The sequence below is a fragment of the Podarcis pityusensis genome, assembly GCF_964106645.2.
Source record: "Podarcis pityusensis genome assembly, chromosome: 5".
NCBI classification, from domain to species: Eukaryota; Metazoa; Chordata; class Lepidosauria; order Squamata; family Lacertidae; genus Podarcis; species Podarcis pityusensis.
In genome coordinates this window covers 33,647,555-33,661,505 of record NC_138032.1, presented here as the reverse complement: position 1 = coordinate 33,661,505, position 13,951 = coordinate 33,647,555, and the positions used below count along the sequence as shown (strand labels likewise).

Genomic DNA, 13,951 nt, shown 5'->3' with positions numbered 1-13,951 from the left:
TAAATATCAAGTTCCTTTAATGACTAATAGGATGTAGTAGTAGGTGGAACTATGACTGTTCCAGAACACTTCCTGTTTACAATTACTCATGAAATCTCAGGAGCCTAGATTGGAACAGCTGCTCAGCTAGGCCTGAAGAATGAAGGTATCCAGTATGAGATTTCCTGCATTGTGCAGTGGCCCCAAAGTCTGACAATGGGAAATCCAGGTTCATTTCTGCACTCAAACATCTGTCCACACAAATCCAGATGCTACATGGCAGACACATAACAGTCTCGTTTTTGTTTACTGAGAAAATTAGTGGGAAATCAACTTTAGACGGGTGAGGTCTGCAGCCCCCTGCAATTATTCTTCTTCTCAAAGTATTGGATGAGTTTTGCAATGTGACACCTGTGCCTTCCCCAGATATTGTTGGGCTACAACTCACATCAGACCCAGTGTGAATGGCCAATAATCAAGGCTGATGGAAGCTGTAGTCCAATAACATCTGGGGAGCCAGATTCTTTATTCTTGATGCAACCTCTATTTTGTCTAAGATCCACTGAACTCGGGCAAATTGTTACGGTGCAGAGAAATGTTTAAGATAATTAACACAATGGTGTTTTGCCTTAAACAGAGTTAAATTTACAAAAATGTAATAAATTCATGGTTTTGCTTGCCAGAATAAGACCTGTCCCCATGGGATAAGAGTTGTAAGCCACTAGCAAAGCCAGCATGCCACACTTAAAACGGTGACGCTGGAGAAGACCTTATAAATGATACAGAGGTAAACCATGGTTAGCAAATACACTTTAAACCATTATTCCACATCATCGTTTGTGGTTAATGATAATTGTTGAGGACTTATTCTTACCTAAACAAACTGCATAGGGTTTTCTAGCTCTGAGCGAGATTTTTAACATAACAGAAATATGCCCAGTATCCAAAGTCTTAAGTTTTTAAAATGACAGACACAAAAGTCCTTTATGCGCATTTGTTCTACATGTGTGAAGGAAAAGCCAACCCTGTCTTCTGAGTGTTCAAAGATGAAAGCAGGTCTTTATGAACATATAGCTATATGCACAAAGACACTTACACAATCAGGGGATCTGATCACAAAGGGTCTGTGTTCAAGGAGCCTCATTCCCACCCATGTCTAAACATACAAAAGAAAGGTTTCACCTGCTGATGCAAACCTGCTCCCCTCCCTGTGTGTCTGGAGAGGAAACACTGAGTTTAGGTTAAAAGCTCTACTCTTTCCAACAGAGCATGCATTAAGAGCTGATCTATAATGACAGCTACCTAGACTTTCCCTCTAAACATGTTATTAAGAGATAAATAAGTAGCATAAGTATGGAATGGTACCTTGAAAAAGGAAGAGCTTACATTTTTGCTTTTTCCCAGAGAACTCTTCTAATTTCATTCTGGCTATGTAAGCTTATTTGTACAAACCATCTTTTCTCCTGGTTTCCTTGGAAGGCTCTATCAGATGTTCAAAAGTTAGCCTTTAAGAAAAGAAGAAAAAGAAAGGGGAATCGGCATGTTTTTAAAATAATTACATGAAATGAAATTTTAAATTATTGCAACTCCAAATTAGCCCTTAATAAACACACATCCAGCCAAAATACTCTCCCTGAACATTCCACAGTACAACATCATGTAAAATCTACACAATTTTACTGTTGATAATAATAATAGTAAGGTCCGTATAGTTAAAGCCATGGTTTCCCAGTAGTGATGTATGGAAGTGAGAGCTGGACCATAAAGAAGGCTGATCGCCGAAGAATTGATGCTTTTGAATTATGGTGCTGGAGGAGACTCTTGAGAGTCCCATGGACTGCAAGAAGATCAAACGCATCCATTTTTAAGGAAATTAGCCCTGAGTGCTCACTGGAAGGACAGATCGTGAAGCTGAGGCTCCAATACTTTGGCCACCTCATGAGAAGAGAAGACTCCCTGGAAAAGACCCTGATGTTGGGAAAGATTGAGGGCACAAGGAGAAGGGGACGACAGAGGACGAGATGGTTGGACAGTGTTCTCGAAGCTACAAACATGAGTCTGACCAAACTGCGGGAGACAGTGGAAGACAGAAGTGCCTGGCGTGCTCTGGTCCATGGGGTCACGAAGAGTCGGACACGACTAAACGACTAAACGACAACAATAATAATAGTACTGTAATAGTAATAATATATTCACTAATTTATTGGCTTATATGCAGGGAAGCCAACAAAGTGCTCTTCAGATGTTGCTGGAACCCAACTCCCCTTAGGCTTGCTCTGGCATAGACAATAAGTGGCACTGCAGTAAACTATTCAACACAAGGAACTGAGTGCTACAAAACAACCTGAATGACAGCTCTGGCAGGTCATGCTCCTGAAGGAAAAGGACTGCTAAGTTCTTACCTAGAGCATGTCCACATACATTCAAAGCAACAGTGGAGAACCTCTAGCCTTCCATATGTTGTTCAACTACAACTCCCGTCATCTCTTACCATTGGCCATGTTGACTGGAGCTCTGCTGAGGGGAGTTAGAGTAAAACAACATCTAGAGGTCTACAGAGGTTCCCCATTTCTGTTCTAAAGGCTCTAAAACACAAAGGTAGAAGCCAACCACTGTGCCTCCCGCCCTGATATTTCATGGGCGCTTTCACCCACCTGCTATGACTGTCATGGCTCTACATGGTTCTACTACAGCAATATGCAGTGGGATGGATGAGGAGATGACCAGCTGAAAAGAGCAAAAGATGCAGCAGCTGCACACCCTCTTACAGTATCAGAAGTATAAACACTGTATCATTACAAAGCCCAGGAAGGAACTGTACTTTGTCTTAGGTTTGTGGCCAACTGCAAGCCTAGTATAGCTATTCAAAGTCAGCTTCAGATAACTTGTGTACACAAATGACAGATCTCTACTAAGTCATTACACATCAGAAGAAACATACCAGATGTTAAGATCTTCCTTATGACCTTTCAGCCTATGCTAATAAAATTAAATACACAGGATCAGTTAACAGGAAAGGAAGGGCATTTCCCCACTATTTTTTGGCAGTCTGGCTCAAATATTGTTTATCAGCGAGGGTACAAGAACTAGGGTACAAATTGCTGCTTCAGCCGTAATCCATTACCTCTGAGTCTACTTATAAGTGCCACCACCAATATCTCCAATAATGACAATGGCAGACAGCAGGTAACTTATTGATCCACTAACAGTGAAGGCCATTTATTTATTGTTAAATATATAGTCAGTGAAGATTTCAAATGGTTGCCAAGTAGATATAAAATCTGCAGATGAATCCTACCAGAAATAAGTTTCCTCAATTTCAATGTGCTTTCTCTCAGAGTACAAGACTGCAGCCCTAATTCTTTGCATAACAGGTGCTCAGACTGCATTTGCACTTGTGTCTGCACTGTTGCAAAGCAAACTGTTCCACCACAAACCAGACCTGCATCAATAGTAATTATATAGCATCACACTACCCGTTTAGGGGGAAATTCCACTGATAGATATATAGCATTTTACGAATCAATGTAGTGCAGACACCAACATTACAATTTATCCCTCTGGATTACCCATTTATATGGGTCAGTTTTCCACTGACCTGAAGCACTATGCAGATTGCACAAGTTGGTTGTGCAACTGTATGCATGCAACATGAAACCCCCACAGATCTGTACTACTGAACAAACAACCTAACTAGTAGCAGACTTTACTGGTTACAGCAGATGTGGGAAACCTGTGGGAATTGTACTACATTTCCCATCATCCCCAACTGCTGGCCATGCTGGCTAAGCCTGATGGGATTTGAATCCAGGACATCTAGACAGCCATGGATTCCCCATCCCTGAATTACAATCTGCAGAAGAGTGGTGCAAGATTCCCAGTTCCTCCATCTCCAACTGCCACTGCTAATACAAGTCCAGTATGAGTCAAAGATTTTAGACAGAGGGGCTGTGACCATGTATAGCAAATGATACTCCACAAATCTTCTCTGTGCTGGTTTGTTTGGAAATACACATTGCTGTTTCCATCCTCCACCACACTGGCATGCACACACGAGCCCTCGCATGCGCGTGCACACACACACTTATCCTCAAACACTCAAAATCTGTCTCAATAATCCAGTTAACACAGAACACTCCAGCAAGTCAAAAAATCTCAAGTACAAAAGAGGAAACACACACCTATGGTAAAGTCAGTTGTCAATTTCCTACATTCTTTCCCAAAAGAAAGAGAGAGAGAAAACCCTATATAAGTAAACACATCATATCATGGAACACAGTAGCATGCTATTAATATTACACTTGTATTACAGGGTAAAATGTAAACATTGCTGAAATTTAGCAAGAACTGGTATTATTTTGCATTACCTTTCACAGGGATAAAAAGCTTCCAGTCCATAAAAACCCTTTTAGACTAGTGCAGCAAAGCTTTCACAAATAGGTTCTGCTGCAATCCAACACAGCGGATGAATTCACAGTTAGCTTCTCCTTGCCAAAGAAGAAAGCACTGCAGTCTCTTCTCTACCTTACAAAACCATCCTGGAAGTTAAACTGAAAATAAATCTGAAAGAGCCAGCAGGAGATGAGGGACTAAGCATTAAGGGCTGAAATTCTAGCTCTCAGCACAAACTCCACCAATTTCCATGAGGCTTACATAACAACTTTAAAAAAAAAAAAAAGAATTCTAGGAAAGATAAGGGTCTGAAACTCAAGCTTTTTAGCTGCAACAGTTTCTTTTTCCGTGTTCCAGGAAATGTATTTCCTTACCAGCCAATGAGATCATATAATTAGAATATGAAGGGATTATTTCTGTAAACAACAATAAACATTTCACAAGAGTAGGGAAAATGAAATACCATTTAAAATAGGGGCACTCAGGCACAACTATTTCACATATACCAAGAATGTTTTCGTCAACGTATGAGTAATTATTTTACATGCAAAAAAAGAAAGGAATACCTAGCTTTCTGGCTGCAATACACATACCAACTGTACAGGGGAAAGACTTGCATTAATCAACGGATAAGATATTTTACTACATTATATAGTCAAGACACATCACTGGTTCTGTTTTAACCACCTTTAGCATTTGTTTACTGATTACTTTATATGAAACACACACACAGAGAGAGACAGAGAGAGAGAGAGAGAGAGAGAGAGAGATACAAACATGCATCACTACAGCTAAAAATAACTCTACAGTTTATCCAGAAATAATCCAAAACTACCCCCACCCCCCATAACCAGAATCAATTTACTGTCTTCACCTGCAGTTTTGCAAAGATTACAAATTCTAACAACATTTTCAAAATGAAACTTCTATTTTCTGTTCTCTGCGAGATCTTTCAGAGAGCCTTAATTCACTGCTACATTTCTGTTAACATTTTGAAATCGTTTGTGGGCAACAGTTTTCCCTAGTTCCCTATTTATTTCCTGCACTATTTTAGTTTGCATTTAAATAAGTAACAGACAGACTTGGAGAGTCACAAATATTGCCCTATCAATCTTGCTATCAATCTTTTATCTCCTCAAATTGCTGATCAGTTAAGGCCACATCCACACCATATATTTAAAGCATTATTATACTATGTTAACATTCACGGCTTTCTCCCAAAGAATCCTGGGAACTGTAGTTTGTTAAGGTTACTGAGAGCTGATAGGAGTCCCTTGTTCCCCTAACAAAGCTACAATTCCCAGAGTGGTTTAACAAGCAATCCCTCTTCCCAGGACCCTGGGAATTAGAGCTCTGCAAGAGCAATAGAGGCCTCATAACAACTTTCAGTAAGTAGCTTAACAAGCTAGAGTTGTCAGGATTCTTGTGGGAGAAGCCATGGCTGTTAAAGAAATACAGTATACAGCAGGGATGTCCAACAGGTCGATCACAATCTACTGGTAGATCCCTAGGAGGTTTCTGTAGATCGTGGTCGATCACTGGGTCCCTTTTCTTAGCGTTGGTAAAATAGAATCTGGCCCCGCCCCCTTGCCCTCCATTGTTGCATGACTGTTGCATGCAGAATGTAAGATGGAGTTTACTCAGTGAGGATGTTTGTTTTGCCAGCGATCTGTTGGTGAATGGCTGTTCCCCTTGAGCTTAGGCTTGAATCCTCAAAAGGATCACTGCCAGTTTTTAATTCTGTGAGTAGATCACAGTCTCTTGGGAGTTGGCCACCCCGGTATACAGTAATAGTGCTTTAAATGTATGGTGTGGGTGTGGCCTTAAGTTGCATTCACTTAAAGGCTTGTGCACCAGTGCAGGAGAGCAACAGCCACGATAGCACCTTCATCCCTTTCAGCAGATATAGAACAAGATCTGCCTCCCAAGCAGATGTGAGGAGGGAGACTGTTGTGCTTATATTATGAGTATAGCCGGTGATAGGATACAGAAGTAAAAGAGAAGTAGAAGCCCAAAGCAGTCTACTGAGAAGCACACACCACATTTAAATCATTATTGTAACCTCCACCTGAAAAGTAATGTGGGTTGATAAAGGCAAGAATTTTCATAGCAAGTTCTAAGTGGCTTACCATGCATCTGTACCTGATACATGGGGAATTCTACGTATTCCTTCAAAGGATGATAAATATAACCAATTTACCATGAGGTCACATGTACATCTCATTAAGTAATCGTCTGAATCCACTCACAATGTACACAAACAGGCAAGGAAGCTCTGTTGAAGCCTCACAGTTAAAAAGATGTATATACAAGTTATTGTGGGTAAAAACTAACAGGGACAAATTAAGCTGTAGGTGAAAAGATTAAAATTCCTCTTCTTCCATCATTAGGAAAAGAAAAATCCCAGCAATGGAAGAGGGAGCCTATCCCTGTGCTAGCTGTCTTCTCCTAATGCCCCATGTGGGACCCTCACGCACCTAAAGTCTCCACTTGTGGGGTAAGCTGTCTCCCTCAGGAACAGTTCTGCCACAAGCTGCCTTTCAAAGTAGCCCACTATGCAAATCAACTGACATCTCCATCTATTTGCAGCATAGGGCTGCTGGAAGGGATGAGGAGTGCCAGCGGAATCAGGGCAGAGGATCTATCTAAGGTGGGCAGTGTCTACCTCCAATTCAGCTTGGAACAATTAGAGAAGTGATGTGCACATGTCAAGCACCCTTGTTCTGAATTCTCATCCCATTCCTAGTAAAGCAAACCATGGCTTTTCTTCTTCTTCAAGCAACACATATCACTGTGATGTTCTTTTATGTTTCCAGTTAGGATCATGATGGGTTTAATGAGTGCATACAACTTCTGAACTGGAACTTTCTCCTTTACTATACTTTTGTTTGGAAAGGAAATGAACATACAGAGCGAACTTACCAGGGAATATAAAGAGTGCTTACTCAGGTACTTAACAGAAAGCTGAATAGCAGATGTCAAATAAATTTACTCTACTCACTTGCATGGTGCTGAAACAGTATTGTGAAATATAATGAGCACAAAGAAAGTAATTACACTGAGAAAGGGATTTTATTCACTCTTATTTCTAAGAAAGCTGTTTCAGATTTTAACCTTTGTGGAACATCACAAAGAGAAAGGCAGGACTTCGATGTAAAGGGGTATGGGTGAGGCTCCATAGAATCATAGAGTTGGAAGAGACCACAAGGGCCATCGAGTCCAACCCCCTGCCAAGCAGGAAACACCATCAGAGCACTCCTGACATATGGTTGTCAAGCCTCTGCTTAAAGACCTCCAAAGAAGGAGACTCCACCACACTCCTTGGCAGCAAATTCCACTGTAGAACAGCTCTTACTGTCAGGAAGTTCTTCCTAATGTTTAGGTGGAATCTTCTTTCTTGTAGTTTGGATCCATTGCTCCGTGTCCGCTTCTCTGGAGCAGCAGAAAACAACCTTTCTCCCTCCTCTATGTGACATCCTTTTATATATTTGAACATGGCTATCATATCACCCCTTAACCTCCTCTTCTCCAGGCTAAACATGCCCAGCTCCCTTAGCCGTTCCTCATAAGGCATCGTTTCCAGGCCTTTGACCATTTTGGTTGCCCTCCTCTGGACACGTTCCAGTTTGTCAGTGTCCTTCTTGAACTGTGGTACCCAGAACTGGACACAGTACTCCAGGTGAGGTCTGACCAGAGCAGAATACAGTGGCACTATTACTTCCCTTGATCTAGATGCTATACTCCTATTGATGCAGCCCAGAATTGCATTGGCTTTTTTAGCTGACGTGTCACACTGTTGGCTCATGTCAAGTTTGTGGTCAACCAAGACTCCTAGATCCTTTTCACATATACTGCTCTCAGGCCAGGTGTCACCCATCTTGTATTTGTGCCTCTCATTTTTTTTGCCCAAGTGCAATACTTTACATTTCTCCCTGTTAAAATTCATCTTGTTTGTTTTGGCCCAGTTCTCTAATCTGTCAAGGTCGTTTTGAAGTGTGATCCTGTCCTCTGGGGTGTTAGCCACCCCTCCCAGTTTGGTGTCATCTGCAAATTTGATCAGGATGCCCTTGAGTCCATCATCCAAGTCGTTGATAAAGAAGTTGAATAAGATCGGGCCCAAGACAGAACCCTGTGGCACCCCACTAGTCACTCTTCTCCAGGATGAAAGGAACCATTGATGAGCACCCTTTGGGTTCGGTCAGTCCAGATACCAATAAATTCCTTTAAACTGAACAAATATCACATGTTGTCCAAATATCATCTTCTCCCACTTTTCTGGGCTTAAAGGTAACACACAAGAGACTAGTGACTCATTCTTATTATGTTACTTCCATCTACTCTTTTTGACTGACTTGTGTCATGACTTCATTTTTGTATTCAGATTAAACTAATTTTTCAATCTGACATTACCTTAATCTATTCTTACAGCTCCTCTTTGATTTACCATTGTATGGAAGGCTGGGCTCTTCACTTGACTGATTCCCTTTCTTCTTATTAGGTGCAAAATCTCTTGTTACATCAGACATCCACCATTTTTCTCTTGTTTCCTACCATGCCCAGGACATTGTCTTGGAACAATAATCCTTACTGTTCCTTCCTTCTTTTAAGAACATTTAAAAAGTCTTTTTTTTTATGTCTATGTTAACTCCTTAATACTTTAAACACGAGTTAGAATACATTTTTGTACCTTCGCTGCATTTGCCATCACATCTTTAGGATTAGGGTGGCTGCACTTTCAACTATGTAGTTCCCCTCTTCTATCTTGCTTTATTTAAAGAAGAAGAAGAAGTACACAACTTTGCACAGAGATGAGCTCATTGGATTGTTTTGTAATGCAGTGAACACGCTTTTAGGGCATACAGCAAAAAATGTGCTCTTGGGCAAAAATAGTGTACAAAAAACCACATTTTTATTTAATTTGGTATTTAAATATATGTAGGAATGCTAGAGCGATATGTTTTCTTAAAGCTAGCTTCAGTAACACAGGAATTCCATCTGTGCTTTCAGACACATAGTGGTATTTCATAAAACTTGTGTAATAATTGTATCATAACTCTGTATTTTGACTAAAAGCTGGTTTTTCCTGGGACTTTCCATGCTGTATTAGTTCTCAAGGTATAAGAAGTTTCTGTCTGTTAAAAGTTCCTGTTTCTCCCTGCTGGGTAGCAGCAGGAACAACACATATACACACTACAGTACTTTAAAGACTAGTGATCTGAACTTTGGAAAGCCAGGCTTGTAATGTGTCCTCATCGCCACTGACGACTACAAATTGCCTTAGGTGACCAGGTGGTGTCTCACACTCCCTGACACCAATGTAAGTCTAAACCCACTTCTTCTTTTTTAAAAAAAAGCCAAAAACATGCTCAGTTCAGCCCCAATTTGCAGTGCAAGACTACGCATATTTAACTAAGAAGCAAGTCCCATCCCCCCCCCCGAAGGACTTGCTCCCAGAAAAGCATGCACAGGACCACAGCCTTAAGCATGTATTCACATACCAGAATTGCTGCTTTGCTTTACAACAGCCTCCACCAACCAAGTCCTGGCTAGGGCTAATGTGACTTGTAATCCAAAACATCTGCAAGGCACCAGACTGATTAACATTGTTTAATGAAGAGCTGTGCCATTGTATCTTTTCTCCATAATTTAAGTAAATTGTGATAAAGAATAATAGAAATCCAATTTTGAATTCTGCCTTTGGAAAGAGATTCCTTTAGATCTATGTAAGACCTTCTTGTGTATTTATTTATAGGTCATATTTCTGGTGAAATACAGAAGACAGCAAAAAACAACAGTGAAAAAGAAACACATTTACAACTGGCTACAGGTTATAAATCAATCTTATACAGAACTCAAAAATCCACGACCATGATTTAAATTAGCAGTAGGCAGAGCCCATCCTAAATAGTTGCATCCAAAATGCCTGCCTGCAAGAGATTACCATTCTTCAGTGATAATAAGATACAATTCATCAACGAGAAACAGCAATTTATCAGTTCAGAAATCACATTACATCATGTATTTAGGGGCTGAGCCCAAGTAGTAGAAACAAGTCTGGCCTGCATTCTAACAAGCCCTTGCCCAAATAGGAGGTTGTGGTTACATTAAAATAAAAACTAAAAACTAGAATTCATAAATTTGTTGTTCAGTTGTGTAACCCTCCAAACAGCTGGGTTGTTTAAACCCATGTTTCTACACGTGGAGTTTAAAATGTAAACAGGTAGAGAGAATGCATTTGAAATGCACCAAGCAAACCTCATTTATCTGTGTAACCTTCAATTTAAAGAAACCACATTAAAGAAACCACATGTAACACTCAGCAAAGTTTTCATGAGTTTCAGTTTCATATCAAACCCTTCATGTTTGATAAAGGAAAATCTTCTTGTCAAGCCTATAGCTTGAAAATCTAAAGTGTTTCCTCTTTTTTTGTTCATTTCTGGGACATAAACAAAGTGAAACAAATGAATAAACCCCCTGCCCCCAACTGTTTTTTAAATTCTCATATGGGTTGGTAGGCAGCCAACTAAGATTTATTGTAGGGGTGGGGATATTATTAACTTCTGAGGACCTATTTGCATACCCAGGTACCATGAGACTGCTGCCCCAGAAGCTAAGTGTGGGTAGTAGAAGCAGTGCTATTTTTCTAGAAAAAGAGGTGCCAGAACTCAACAGTGATACCCTCCCTTGTTCTTTTATAATGGGAATAGCACCCACCTGAGAGGTGCTGAAATGGAGTTCCAGTGAGTTCCTGCTGGGGGAAAAGCCCTGAGGAGAAGTAACCACAGGTCACTGATCATGGATCAAAACAGGCCACAAATTTATTGATCACAGATGTAAGGCTTTGGGATAGTCATTGGGTGTATACAGAATCACCCAGCCTGACTGCTGGCTGATTGTTGTTAGGGGTCAATCCTTGATGAGGATTGCCCTATGACAGACATCCTCAAATACGTGCAACCCCTCAGGATTGCAGCATTGGAGGAGTGCTATGGCCCTAATTCCCTTTCTGGGCACTGGACAAAAGCACCCTTTAGTGGGATACCCTGTTTTCCTGGAGAGGGTGGAATGAGTGGCTTCCATCCTGTCCACACACCCCCCCCACCAACCTTGACTAAGGATCCAGCTCCAACTGAGGTGCTGGCTCCTGTGGCGGCTGGAATTTAAGGCTGGGAAGTGGACCTGAGTGAAGCCTTTGCATTTGACATTCAGTAACACCTGACTAACTTCTATAGAAGTACTTCCTCTGCCACCCAGAAGAACAACCGGTTCTGCCAAATTTACCACAGTGCTATGTAATGAGCAGTGATAGCCCGGAAGTATCAAAACAAACATTCCCATGCACACAATAGGGAACTGGCATCTTATGAGCTGGAAAAGTAAAAAGAAGAATTGCTACTCATGAAGATTAAGCAGCTAACTACTCTGTCTGCACAAGTAATTCAGAACAAGGAGATATTTATACAAATAAGGAAACTGACCTTGAAACTGACCTGAAGGAGCTCCTGATATTCAATCCTTGGACCTGTGTGATAAGGGAAAGGCATTCAAAGGTCCTGCCACCTGGTCACCCATGGTAACTCAATAAACATGAGTGCTGCTACCAAGGTTTTAATAGCAGCAGAATTCTGCTTGAACAATAAAGTTCAGTCCATCTCTAATGAGTGAAGTACTTCAACATCTGCTGCATACTTATTGAAAACTGCAATATTTAAACTTTATGTCCATCCAAGATGCTTCAAGTATTTTCATGCTACAGCACCAAGCATTCTATATTGTGATGTGAAAATTTCACAAAAAATATAGATATCAGCCACCTAGAACTTTATTTCCCCAACTCAGTGCACCCCAGATGTTTTAGATTACAACTCCCAACACTTCTGAGCACCAATCTTGCTTGTTGGGGCTAATGGGAGGGCAATGGATTAGGGATTCCAGGTCAGACTTCCCAGAGTGTAAATATACCTTACATTCTACAAATCCCATGGCATACGGCAATTATCCCAAGGTTACATGCTTCTTAATTGCCACAGATCCTATACTGGCCTAACTCAGATGGTATGATTCATGAGCTAATAAACTGAGTTTATATCAGACCCAAAACAAGCACTGTGCTTGCACTCTTTCATCTCTTCTGTTGTGTACATCAATGCAATACTTCTAGGACAATGGAGCACATCCTTTCCCTGTTACATTAATTTAGAGTGAGTAGTAGTCACTTGCAAATGTCTGTAGCTAAAACATCTCACTTGTCTATCTTGGCAACTGTTCACACCTCCTACAGATGTTGCTATATAGTTCACCTTGTAATAGGCTAAAATTCCTTATTTGTAGTATTTTATTTACAGTAATCAAGATGGCTGAACTCATAACACTATTCCATCCCTAACCTAGGTTCTTTGTTCCTCCATATGTACTCAACCATTCAGACATTTTCCATTAAATGGACATCATGTCCTGTCCCACCTCATATAGCTTGAACCTTGTCCCAAAAGACAACTTGCTACTTTTCTTCAAATCCGTCCTCAAAACTACCTGCCTCTTTTGTGAAATCTTTTGCCAAATCCTCTAGTCATTACTCCCAACTGAAACAAAGCTTGAGTATATGCAACTATATTTGCACATACTCCTCTGCACCCGTACTTCTTGCACCCTTTTTGATGATGATTGGAATGCAAGCTGCCCATCTTTATAAAAACTGACATTTAATAATAATTGTATCCAGTTCCCTACATCACTATGGTCTACATGTGAGGAAGAAAGACATCTAAACTTAAAGATTTAAAATCAGTTCATACTTGAGTCTGTACCTAAAAATGCCCAGGAATCCCAGGTCATTCACATTTTAATATTTTTCAAATATTACCTTTGATAGATGTGATTCAAAAGAGGCGCTTGGACTTAAACTGAGGCTACCAGTATCAGTCAGATCCACAAACTGGATTTTGGGGGTTTATTTGTTTTTTAGGATCAAAGCTTGAGCCTGAATATAATTAATTCCCTGTACATCACCACTAGGATCTATAAAACAACTCCAATGTTTGTTTGTTTTTTGTTACTATTATTGGGGGAGCAGGGGTATTGTGAGTCACTGAACAGCTAGTGTACTTTCACTGCAGTGACTACAGAACATCCAAAATATTGTTGGTAATTATGTGGGAGGACCCAAGCTATAAATAAGATTTTATTTTCGGAGGAGTCATAGAGAAGATGGGGAAAACAGAATAAAGAATATATCAGTTCAAACAATTAATGCAAAGGCACTCACAATTGCAGCTTCTTACATGTTAGACTCTTCCTGACTACTAATGCAACCAGTACAGTATGCAAGAGACTATGTAAATGCTGTCGCCTGCATAAGCAAACAGCAAATGCTATCTGCCTGAGGTCAGAAACTGTTCATTTCAAGTCTTATTGTTCATCACAAGGCTCTGAAAAAGCTTCAGTGAATTGCACCAAGGCAGGAGCACTCAATTATAATAGTCTGTTCTGTAGGTAATGGATTTTCAAAATTGCACTTTGTCACAAAACAGCTGGACAGATGTGAGGGGTGTCTCAACCTCCTCTTGTTGTCCTCGGTTAG

At 40.5% G+C, this 13,951-nt stretch overlaps 1 protein-coding gene across 7 annotated transcripts in view; it reads right to left on the bottom strand.

The window, feature by feature from the left end:
- The window catches only part of PIK3CB (phosphatidylinositol-4,5-bisphosphate 3-kinase catalytic subunit beta), a 112,451-nt gene that overhangs the window by 50,990 nt on the left and 47,510 nt on the right, over positions 1 to 13,951 (bottom strand). For 4 of the 7 annotated variants that reach the window (XM_081006876.1, XM_081006877.1, XM_081006875.1 and 1 more), the window contains one exon: positions 1,345 to 1,484. The exons of 1 other annotated variant lie outside the window; for it this stretch is intronic. The gene's annotated coding sequence lies outside the window, so the exon portion shown is untranslated. Of the gene's footprint in view, positions 1 to 1,344; positions 1,485 to 4,346; positions 4,366 to 13,951 lie in introns of those variants that run through there. 2 more of the 7 variants (XM_081006880.1, XM_081006878.1) reach the window with 2 other exon arrangements.